Source organism: Dasypus novemcinctus, chromosome 9, assembly GCF_030445035.2.
Source record: "Dasypus novemcinctus isolate mDasNov1 chromosome 9, mDasNov1.1.hap2, whole genome shotgun sequence".
NCBI lineage: Eukaryota > Metazoa > Chordata > Mammalia > Cingulata > Dasypodidae > Dasypus > Dasypus novemcinctus.
Window position 1 is genome coordinate 98,795,416 of NC_080681.1, and position 11,315 is coordinate 98,806,730.

Consider the following 11,315-nt stretch of genomic DNA (forward strand, 5'->3'; position numbering starts at 1 on the left):
GGCTTTTTCTGGGGTCCTGCTGAGGTGTGCATAAGCATGACCTCTCTGATGACCTCCTGACTCTTTTTTCAAGACTCTTAGCCATATCGACTCATTTGTCTTTGCCATTTCCCCCTTTCATTCAAGGTCAAAGAGCAGTTTTTAACACTTGATCCAACATGTAGGCTGAGATATTCTGCTGGTCTGAGTTGACCGTTTTATTTGAGGTCTCTTTCTAGTTGCTTCTCCAGTTAGTGATTGGTAGTAATCCCTCAGCGCTAGGGAGGCTCATCCCCAGAAGTCATGTCCCACGTTGGGGGGAAGGTAATGCATCTACATACTGAGTGTGGCTTAGAGAGTGGCCACATTTGAGCAACATGGAGGCTCTCAGGAGGTAACTCTTAGGTACCCTACATCTCTAGACCTAGTTCATATTTCAGGCACACAGGCTCCTAAGCATAGTCATCAGTATCAAGGGCTCATTATTGGACCATCCTTCCCTGTTGACCTTTGCTGTTGCACTTGGGGAATTATTGTTCTTCCATTGGGGAATGTGACAGAGCTCCCCTGGGTGGGAACTCAGCATTTCCTCATTTGACATTTGTAACTGTAACTACTATAAAAATACTCCACATATATCCTAACATATTTATGTTTCCTATATACAAGCCCTGGAGAACTCCCCCACACTCATGTGCCCCCCTGTCAATAACACCCCACACCAGAGTTCCTCCCCTGCCATAGTTGAACCTCTCTGTGGTCCAAAACTTCTTCAACAATTAATCCTAATATATTGCCAAATTCAATTAACAGGAAATTGAAATACAAGGATGGGTTTAAAGTTTAGAAATGGAATATAGAGTAATTTAGAAATCCTAAAAAAAAAGTAAAAATAAATTGGTGTATTAATAAAATGAAAAGTATTATAAAGCTTTGTTTCTAACGTTTTGCCTTTCACCACTGTAATAGGTGTTGCCCTGTATGTGCAGTAGCAAGGCACTTTTATTTCTTCCTCAGTGGCTACATCCTTTTTTTTTTTTTTTCCTAATTTTTAATTTTGTCTTCAAAAAAGGTTTTAGACCACTGTAATTCACATACACAATATAGGGGACTCCCAGATATCCAACATCAAACCCTTTCCCCCGTTCCCCAGCAATGATCTCTTTACATGTTCATGTTGTATTTGCTGCAGCTGATGTACAAATTTTGAAATAAAGCTATCAAACATGGTTCCATTTTGGTTTACATTATTGTTTGTATTTTAGACTGTACAAATTTCTAAATTTTTAGTTTCCTTAAGTTTTACATTATAGTTTACATTTTAGTTTATAGGCTTTTATAAACTTTAGATGTACATTGACATGTCCATCATTGCATGATCTTGTGGAGCAATTCCATTGCCCCCCAGTTGCCCTGCTTCCATCCATGCTATACCTCTCTCCCCCTCTCCTCAGGGCACACCATGACACTCAATATTCACTACTTGAGGAACCAGATTTACAGATACTGCAACAATTCTGAGGGCTTGACATACTAGACTGCCCTAACTATTTGGGAACCACTGATCCTCTTGAGAGACACAATTCCCTCTCTTTGGGAACATCAGGTCTCCCCAGGATGTGGGTATACCTTCACACTCATTATATGTGTCTCCACCCAGTGATATAACACACTGTGACAAAATGAGCACTCACATACTCCCTAGAAGCTTGCCCCGTAACAGATGCCCACCCCCTTAAGCACCTTAAGCACATGATCCTTCCTTATTATATTTTCTAAAGAGTTTTCTCAACAGTATAGTTTCAACCATATACCTGACATTCTCCTATATTCAACATTTCCCCCCGGCCCTCCCCCCAATTCCTTGGGTCATCTGACACATCCTCCCAACCCTAGTCCCCCTCAAGGTCACAAAGCCCCACACAAAGGTATCCCTATGCCCCCATCTAATCCCTTCCCTGTACAAATACTTACCTCCAGCTTATCATAGACTTCACCCATATAGGCGTCAGCTCCCAAATTCCTTTAAGCCTATCTCCCAGTCTTTAACTCTCTGAGACACCTCGATTTGCTTGTTTCATATCAGAGAGGTCGTGTAGTATTGGTCCTTAGATGCCTGGCTTGCTTCACTCAACATAAGGTCCTCAAGATTCATCCATGTTATCACATGTGTTTGTAGTGTATTCCTTCTTAAAGCTGCATAGTATTCCATTGTATGTATATGTCACATTTTGTTTATCCATTCATCCATTGATGGGCATTTGGGTTGATTCCAATTTTTGGCAATAGTGTATAATGCTGCTATGAACAGTGGTGTACATATATCAGTTTGTGTCCTTATTTTCAGATTGTCTGGGTATATACCCAGCAGTGGAAGTGCTGGGTCATATGACAAATCTTTATCTAACTTTTTGAGAAACCGCCAGAATGGCTGGATCCTTCTGCATTCCCACCAGCAGTAGATGAGTGTTCCCATTCCTCCACATCCTCTCCAGCACTTGTAGTCTTCTGTTTTTTTGATAGCTGCCAGTCTTATGGGAGTAAGATGGTATCTCATTGTAGTTTTGATTTGCATTTCCCTAATAGCTAGTGATTTGGAGCATTTTTTCATGTGCTTTTTAGCGATTTGTATTTCTTCTTTGGAGAAGCATCTGTTCAAATCTTTTTCCCATTTTTTAAATGGGTTGTTTGTCTTTTTATTTTCAAGATACAGGAGTTCTTTATATATGCAGGATATAAGTCTCCTATCAGATATATGGTTACCAAATATTTTCTCCCATTGGGTAGGCTCTCTTTTCACTTTCATGACAAACTCCTTTGAGGTGCAAAAGGCTTTAATTTTGAGGAAGTCCCATTTGTCTATTTGTTCTTTTGCTGCTCGTGCTTTGGATGTGAAGTTCACGAAGCCATTTCCTATTAAAAGATCCTGTAGATGCTTCCACACATAGTTTTCCAAGGTCATTATGGTCTTGGCTCTTACATTTAGGTCTTTGATCCATATCTTGAGTTGATTTTTGTATAAGGTGTAAGATGGTAATCCTCTTTCCTTCTTTTGCATATGGATATCCAATTCTCTAGACATCATTTGTTGAAGAGGCCATTCTCTCCCAGTTGAGTGGGCTTGGTGGCCTTGTCAAATATCAGATGACTGTAAATATCTATATCAGAACTCTCAATTCGGTTCCATTGGTCAGTGTGTCTATCCTTGTGCCAATACCATGCTGTTTTCACTACTGTAGCTTTGTAGTAGGTTTTGAAGTCCGGTAGTGTGATTCCTCCAGTTTGTTTCCTCTTTTATTTTTTTAAGATTTAGTTATTTATTTCTTTCTCTTCCCTCACCTCCCACCCCCCGCTCTGCCCGCCCTGGTTGTCTGTTCTCTGTGTCTATTTTTTTTTATTTATTTATTTTTTGTTCTCTGTGTCTATTTGCTGCATCTTCTTTGTCTGCTTCTGTTGTTGTCAGCGGCACGGGAATCTGTGTTTCTTTTTGTTGTGTCATCTTGTGTCAGCTCTCCGTGTGTGTGGTGCCATTCTTGGGCAGTTCTTTTGCGCTGGGCGGTTCTCCTTACAGGGCGCAGTCCTTGCACGTGGGGCTCCCCTACGCAGGGGACACCCCTGCGTGGCACGGCACTCCTTGTGCACATCAGCACTGTGCGTGGGCCAGCTCAACACGGGTCAGGGAGGCCCTGGGTTTTTTTGTTTGTTTGTTCGTTTTTTTAATATTTATTTATTATTTTATTTATTTCTCTCCCCCCACCCCCCACCCTGGTTGTCTGTTCTCTGTGTCTATTTGCTACATCTTCTTCGTCCACTTCTGTTGTTGTGAGCAGCACAGGAATCTGTGTTTCTTTTTGTTGCGTCATCTTGTTGTGTCAGTGCTCCGTGTGTGTACCATTCCTGGGCAGGCTACACTTTCTTTCGCACTGGGTGGCTCTCCTTATGGGGCGCGCTCCTTGCGCGTGGGGCTCCTTTATGCGGGGGACACCCATGTGGAAGGGCACTCCTTGCGCGCATCAACACTGCACATGGGCCAGCTCCACACGGGTCAAGGAGGCCCACGGTTTGAACCACGGATCTCCCATATTGTAGACGGATGCCCTAACCACTGGGCCAAGTCCGCTTCCCCTCAGTTTCCTCTTTAAATATGTCTTTGGCTATTTGGGGCCTCTTTCCTTTCCAAATAAATTTCATAGTTAGTTTTTCTAGTTCATTATAAAAATGCTGTGTTGATTTTTATTGGGATTGCATTAAACCTGTAGTTCAGTTTTGGTAGGATAGACATCTTAATAATATTTAGTCTTCCTATCCATGAACAGGGAATATTCTTCCATTTGTTTAGGTCTTCTTTGATTTCCTTGAACAGTTTTGTGTAGTTTTCTGTGTATAAGTCTTTTATATCTTTGGTTAAATTTATTCCTAGGTATTTGATTTTTAATTTACTATTGTAAATGGTATTTGTTTCTTAATTTCCTCCTCAGATTGCTCATCATCAGCTACTGATTTTTGCGCCTTGATCTTATATCCTGTGACTTTACTGAACTCATTTATAAGTTCTAGAAGCTTTGTTGTAGACTTCTCAGGGCTTTCTATGTATAGGATCATGCCATCTGCAAATAGTGAAATTTGGACTTCTTCCTTTCCTATTTGGATTCCTTTTATATCTGGGTCTTGCCTCAGTGCTCAAGTAAGTACTTCTAACACAATATTAAACAGAAGGGGTGATAGTGGGCATCCTTGTCTTGTTTCTGATCTTAGAGGAAAAGATTTTAGGATGTAAATGATGTTAGCTGTGGGTTTTTCATATATACCCTTTATTATGTTTAGAAAATTTCCTTCTATTCCTATCTTTTGTACTGTTTTTATCAAGAAATGATGCTGTATTTTGTCAAATGCTTTTTCTGCATCTATAGATATGACCATGTGATTTTTTTCCTTCAATGGGTTTATGTAGTATATTACATTAATTGATTTTCTTATGTTGAACCATCCTTGCATACCAGGAAGGAAGCCCACTTGGTTGTGATGTATAATTTGTTTAATGTGTTGTTGAATACAATTAGCAAGTATTTTGTTGAGGATTTTCACATCTAGGTTCACTAGAGAGATTGGTCTGTAATTTTCCTTTCTTGTGTTGTCTTTGTTTGGCTTTGGTATTAGGGTAATGTTGGCATCATAAAATGAACTAGGCAATATTCCTTCTACTTCAATTTTTTAGAAGAGTTTAAGCAAAATTGGTGTTACTTCTTTCCAGAATGTTTGGTAGAATTCACATGTGAAGCTATCTGGCCCAGAGCTCTTCTTAGTTGGGAGGTTTTTAATGACTGATTCTATTTCTTTCTTTGTGATTGGTTTGTTGAGATCATTGATTTCTTCTTTTGTCAATGTAGGCTGCTTATGTGTTTCTAGGAATTTCTCCATTTCCTCTAAATTGTCTTTCTTGTTGGAATACAGTTTTTCAAAGTATCCTCTTGTGATAGTCCTTATTTCGGTGGGGTCAGTGGTGATATCACCCTTCTCATTTCTTATTTTGTGTATTTGCATCTTCTCTTTTTTTTTCTTTGTTAGTCTAGCTAAGGGTTTGTCAATTTTATTGATCTTTTCAAAGAACCAGCTCTTTGTTTTATTTATTTTTTTGAGTGCTTTCCTATTTTCTATTTCATTTAGTTCTGCTCTGATCTTTGTTATTATTACTTTCTTTCTTCTTTCTTTGGGATTAGTTTGTTGTGTTTTTTTACTAATTCCTCCAATTGTTCAGTTAGTTCTTCAATTTTAGCTCTTTCTTCTTTTTTGATGTATGAATTTATGGCTATGAATTTCCCTCTCAGTACAGCTTTTGCTGTATCCCATATGTTTTGATATGTTGTGCCATCATTTTCATTAGTTTCAAGGTAGTTATTGATTTCTGTTGAGATTTCCTCCTTGACCCACTGTTTTTCTAAGAGTGTGTTGTTTAACTTCCATATCTTGGTGCCAAATCTGGGCCTCTGGTCCTTGTAGATTTCCAGCTTCACTCCACTGTGGTCAGAGAAATTATTTTGTATGATTTTGATCTTTCTGAATTCACTGAGACTTTCTCTGTGGTCTAGCATGTGGTCTATTTTGGAAAATGATCCATGTGCACTTGAGAAGAATGTATATCCTACTATATTTGGGTGTAATGTTCTGTATATGTCTATTAGGTCCAGCTCCTCTAATATATTGTTCAAAGTCTTTCTTTACTGATTCTCTTTTGAGATGTTCTGTCCAAGGGTGATAGTGGTGTGCTAAAGTCCCCCACTATAATTGTAGAGGCATCTATTCCTTCACTTAGTTTCTCCAGTGTTTGCCTCACATATTTGGAGGCACCCTTGTTAGGGACATAAATGTTTATGATTGTTCTTTCTTCTTGAAAGATTATCCCATTCACTAAAATGTAGTGCCCTTCTTTGTCTCTCACAATAGTTTTGCATTTAAAGTCTATTTTGTCTGATATTAATATAGCTAAACCTGCCCTTTTTTGATTATTGTTTGCCTGTAAGATTTTTTTCCAGCCATTCACTTTCAATCTCCTTGAATCCCTGGGTCTAGGATGAGTTTCTTGTAGACAACATATAGATGGGTCATATTTCCTTATCCAATCTTCCAATCTGTGTCGCTTAACAGATGAGTTTAATCCATTGACATTTAGTGTTATTACTTTCAAGGAATTACTTATATTAGCCATATTTTCTTTGGATTTGTGTTTGTCTTATGTTGCTTGATTTTTTCCCTCTTTTTGTAGTTTTAGTTGTTCTTACACTCCCCTCCAACTCTGTCTCTCCTGTTTGTTTCTTTCCTCCTGCAGAACTCCCTTTAGTATTTCTTGAAGGGCAGGTTTCTTGTTGGCATACTCTCTCAGTTTCTGTTTATCTGTGAATATTTTGAACTCTCCATCATTTTTGAATGCTAGCTTTGCTGGAGAGAGTATTCTTGGTTGGAAATTCTTTTCTTTTAGTACCTTGATTATGTCATACCATTGCCTTCTTGCCTCCATGGATTCTGATAAGAGATCAGCCCCTAATTTTACAGAGCCTCCCTCCTATGTGATAGTTCTCTTTTCTCTTGCTGCTTTTAGTACTTTCTCTTTGTCTTGTGCATTGGATAATTTGACAAGTGTATGTCTTGGGGTAGGCCTGTTGGTATTTATGCTGTTTGGGGTGCGTTGTGCTTCCTGGACATGTATATGCATTTTCCTCAGCAGGTTTGGGAAGTTTTCAGCCATTATTTCCTCCAACACCCCTTTGCCTTCTCTTCTCCTTCTGGGATTCCTATAATGCATATGTTTGTGCATTTTGGGTCTTCATTCAGGTACCTAAGTCCCTGCTGGATTTTTCTATCTTTTTATCGATTAATTCTATTATCTGTTTAATTTCAGATGTACTGTCTTCCACATCACTAATTCTTTCCTCTGCCTATTCAAATATGCTGCTATTTTCTGAGAGTGTATTTTTGATTTCTTGGATTGTGCTACTGATTCCCATCATATCCATGATCTTTTTGTGCATGATCACAATGTCTTATGTATGCTCTCCACTTGTTTTCTTAATATGCTTAATCTCTTACTTCACTTCATTGAATTGGTCCATGATACATGTTTTGAGAGCTTTAACTACTTGTTCTGTGTTCCACTTCTCTTCCTGGTTTTTAGCTTGTTCATTGGATTGGGCTATGTTTTCCTGATTATTGGTATGGTCTGTAGTTTTTTGTTGCTGTCTGGTCATCATTGTATCTTGTTGCATTTATTCTGTTGATTATCTTCTTCATCTAGTCTTGGGGTTTAATTAGTTGTTGTTTTTGTGTGCGTGTTAAGTCTTCTCTTTGTCACTTTTTTCTTCGTATTCTATTTCTTTGTTTTTGGTTAAATTCCCTTGAAGGAAAATATTAGGTCCAGAGAAAGCAAAAGGGGTAAGGAAAGAAAAATATAACAATAGTATTGATAGTGAATGTTAGCAGAAGAACCATGTGAGAACTGAGAGAATGGATATAGAACTCATGTAAACTATATAGTTATAACCGTAAAAAAGTGGAGTACCTATAATGAGATATTAAACTGAATATGGGGAGGAATATACTATGAATTAAAAGGTCAATGTGGTCAGGAGAGAGGGAAAAAATAAAGAGAGGACAATAATATAAAGAGTGAATAAATGATAGAAAACAGATTAGAGGTATTAGAGATAAAAAGTCAGAAATATTGGGGGCTAAACAGAGAGAGGTAGAATATAAGAGAAACAATAAATAATGGAGGAGAGAATGATGTAAAGGAAAGGGGATAGCGTTGGTAGCCAAAATCAGTACACACAGAAAAGAGAAAATTGAGGATGAGGAAGCACAGCAAATAAGAAATGTTCCCTGCAGCACTAATATAAAAAAAGAAAAGAAAAAAGGAAAAAGAAAGAGAGAAGAAAAAAAAAGCAGAGCAAGCAAAAGAGAAGGGAGAAAAAAATAAACAGAAAAAAAAGGGGGGGGGCAGTGGTGGGGATAAAGAGGAAGAAAAAACAAGAAAACAAACCAACAAAGACCAGACAAGGCCTTAGGCAAAGAATCCTCTTTGCAATTGAATAAACTGTTTAGGAGTCTGACCTTCCCCCTTTCTCTCTTCCTAACTTCCCTCTCTCCCAAGGCAGCAGGAAGGCTGCATGAGGGCTCCTGTAGGAAATTCAGATGGATCCCTGGTGAACCAACTCGCCTGAGAAAATAATGACTCTTAATTTCTTGAGAGACCATTCACCCCTTGCCAGGAACCCTAAATATGCTATTGGAATCCTGTAAAGCACGTCCTACTGTCCCTCTCCCTTAGGTGTGCTACAAGGGGGCTAGTTAATTTTCTGACTCCACCTTCTCCCAGACTAATTTCCCTATCCCAGGGCCTTTAGGTAAATTTGGCTCTCTCACCAGATTCGCCTCTCTTCTCTTCCTAGGCTCTCCCCAAGTCAGCTCTTATGCTTCTCCAAACTCAATAAAAGGGGGGGGGGGGGGGGACCAGAAAATTGAACCTGTACTCCTTGGCCCCTCTGCACCTGCCACCTAAACTCTCCCACTCCCGGAGTTAGTCCACGACAGGAGTTGTAGGGCAATGCTGGATTTCTGGGAGTGCTGGGCTTGGGAAACAGAGACCTGGGAGAATATGGACTCAGGGTATGTAGGTCTGTGAAAAGTAGGCCGCGAGGGTTCAGGGGACACAGGCTTGGGGTTCACATGTGTGGGAACACAGGGCTTGGAAACTCTGCCCCATGACTGGCAGTTCTCAGTGAACACTGTGGCTCTTAGCCCTAGGAGGAAGGGATTTACCTTCCCATGGCTTCTTTTTTTTTTTTTTTTAAAGATTTTTTTTTTATTTATTTAATTCCGCCCCCCCCCCCGCCCCGGTTGTCTGTTCTCTGTGTCTATTTTGCTGCGTCTTGTTGTCGTCAGCGGCACGGGAAGTGTGGGCGGCGCCATTCCTGGGAAGGCTGCTCTTTCTTTCGCGCTGGGCGGCTCTCCCCACGGGGTGCACTCCTTGCGCGTGTCCCCTACACGGGGGACACTGCTGCGTGGCACGACACTCCTTGCGCTCATCAGCACTGCGCATGGGCCAGTTCCACACGGGTCAAGGAGGCCTGGGGTAGATGGACGCCCTAACCACTGGGCCAAGTCCGTTTCCCCCCATGGCTTCTGAGTTCAGTGTTAGAAACCCGCAGTTCTACCTTGAGCAAGCACCAATTCTGCTGCAGTCTCGCCAGGTTGATGTCCAGACACCTCCCACCCTGTAGGTTACCAAAACAGCCTGCCCCATCAGGTCTCCAACACCACACAGCTGGTCTTTGTAAGAGAGATGACAATGGTGTACTTACTCAGACGCCATCTTGTCCTGCCTCCTAAAATAAGTTTTAGAAGCTGAGAGATACTAGATGGAAGTTTAGGTCCGCAATAAGAAATAAAGAACACCAGAAATATCTAGAAATTTATAAAAGACTTGTTAAACATACACATACATGCACGCACATCTCACCAGGATCCCATTGACTGCCACAGTAAATGGTGCCTCAAATAATGGGGCTCCTGAGGGCTCTAGAGACATCCAGACACTATAATCAGGGCAGACAAGATCAGGTATTTGGCACCCTGTCAGTGGGTCTTACTTTGGAATTTATGCTCCCCAGTGTAACAGAGTTAGACTCATTTATAGTTTCTCTACACTTGGCTCTTCTGCCCTTTTTGTTTGAACCTATAATTAGCACTACATTTGTTACATATATGTACAGAGACTTAAATCTTCAGTCTGTCCATGTGCCAGTTGAGTCCTGAATCTTAGCAGAGTTGTAAAACCTACTCTCCAGTTCACTGGACTCACCCAGAGCAACTAACAAGGAGATAATGATGGACAGCACCCATCCCAAGGAACAGAGTGTTTGCAAGTGCAAGCAAGATAGTTCCATCCATCTGCCTCATGGTATCTAAGCCCCCTCTCAATTAGAGACAGAGTGGGCATCACCATCCTAAAATCCTCAAGATTGGGGAATGAACAATGGACTAAATAATAATAAAGTAGACTTATTATTTTATTATAGACTTATTATTCTAACAATGGAATAATATTTATCATTGATATAAAGGCAGTGGCCACCAGAGGTTCTGAGGGAAGGGAGAGGGAAGAATAGGTGTAATATGGGGACATTTTCAGGACTTTGGAATTGTCCTGCATATTGCAACGATGGATACAGGCCATTTTATATTTTGTCATAACCTACAAAATTGTGCGGACAGAGTGTAAACATAAAATAAACTGTAGTCCATGGTTAGTAGTAATGCGTCAATATGTGTTCATCAATTGTAACAAATGTACCACACTAATGAAGGATGTTGTTAATGTGGGAAAGTGTGGGAAAGGGAGGGGATGGGGTATATGGAAATCCCTTATATTTTTTATGTAACATTTATGTAATCTAAAGCTTCTTTAAAAAATAAAAAATTACTAAGCCCACACACACACACATATATATATATACACAAATACATATATATATAGTGAGTTCCTTGAAGCTATCTATGTATGTGTGAGAAATGCATTGTGGGACTTACAGAATTTTTGTAATTAAAATATATGACAAGTGTTCAAAGTGCAGGAAGTGGGTAGATGGAATTATACTGTTGTAATGTTTCTTATGTTATTCATAAAATAGTACAATATTACTTGAAGGTAGTAGACCCTGGAAACAAGTAAAGAGATTGAACCACTAATCAAAAACCTTTCAACAACAACAACTACAACAACTACAACAACAAAATCCTGCCTTGGACGGTATCACTGTTAATTCCACAAAACATTTAAATAAGAT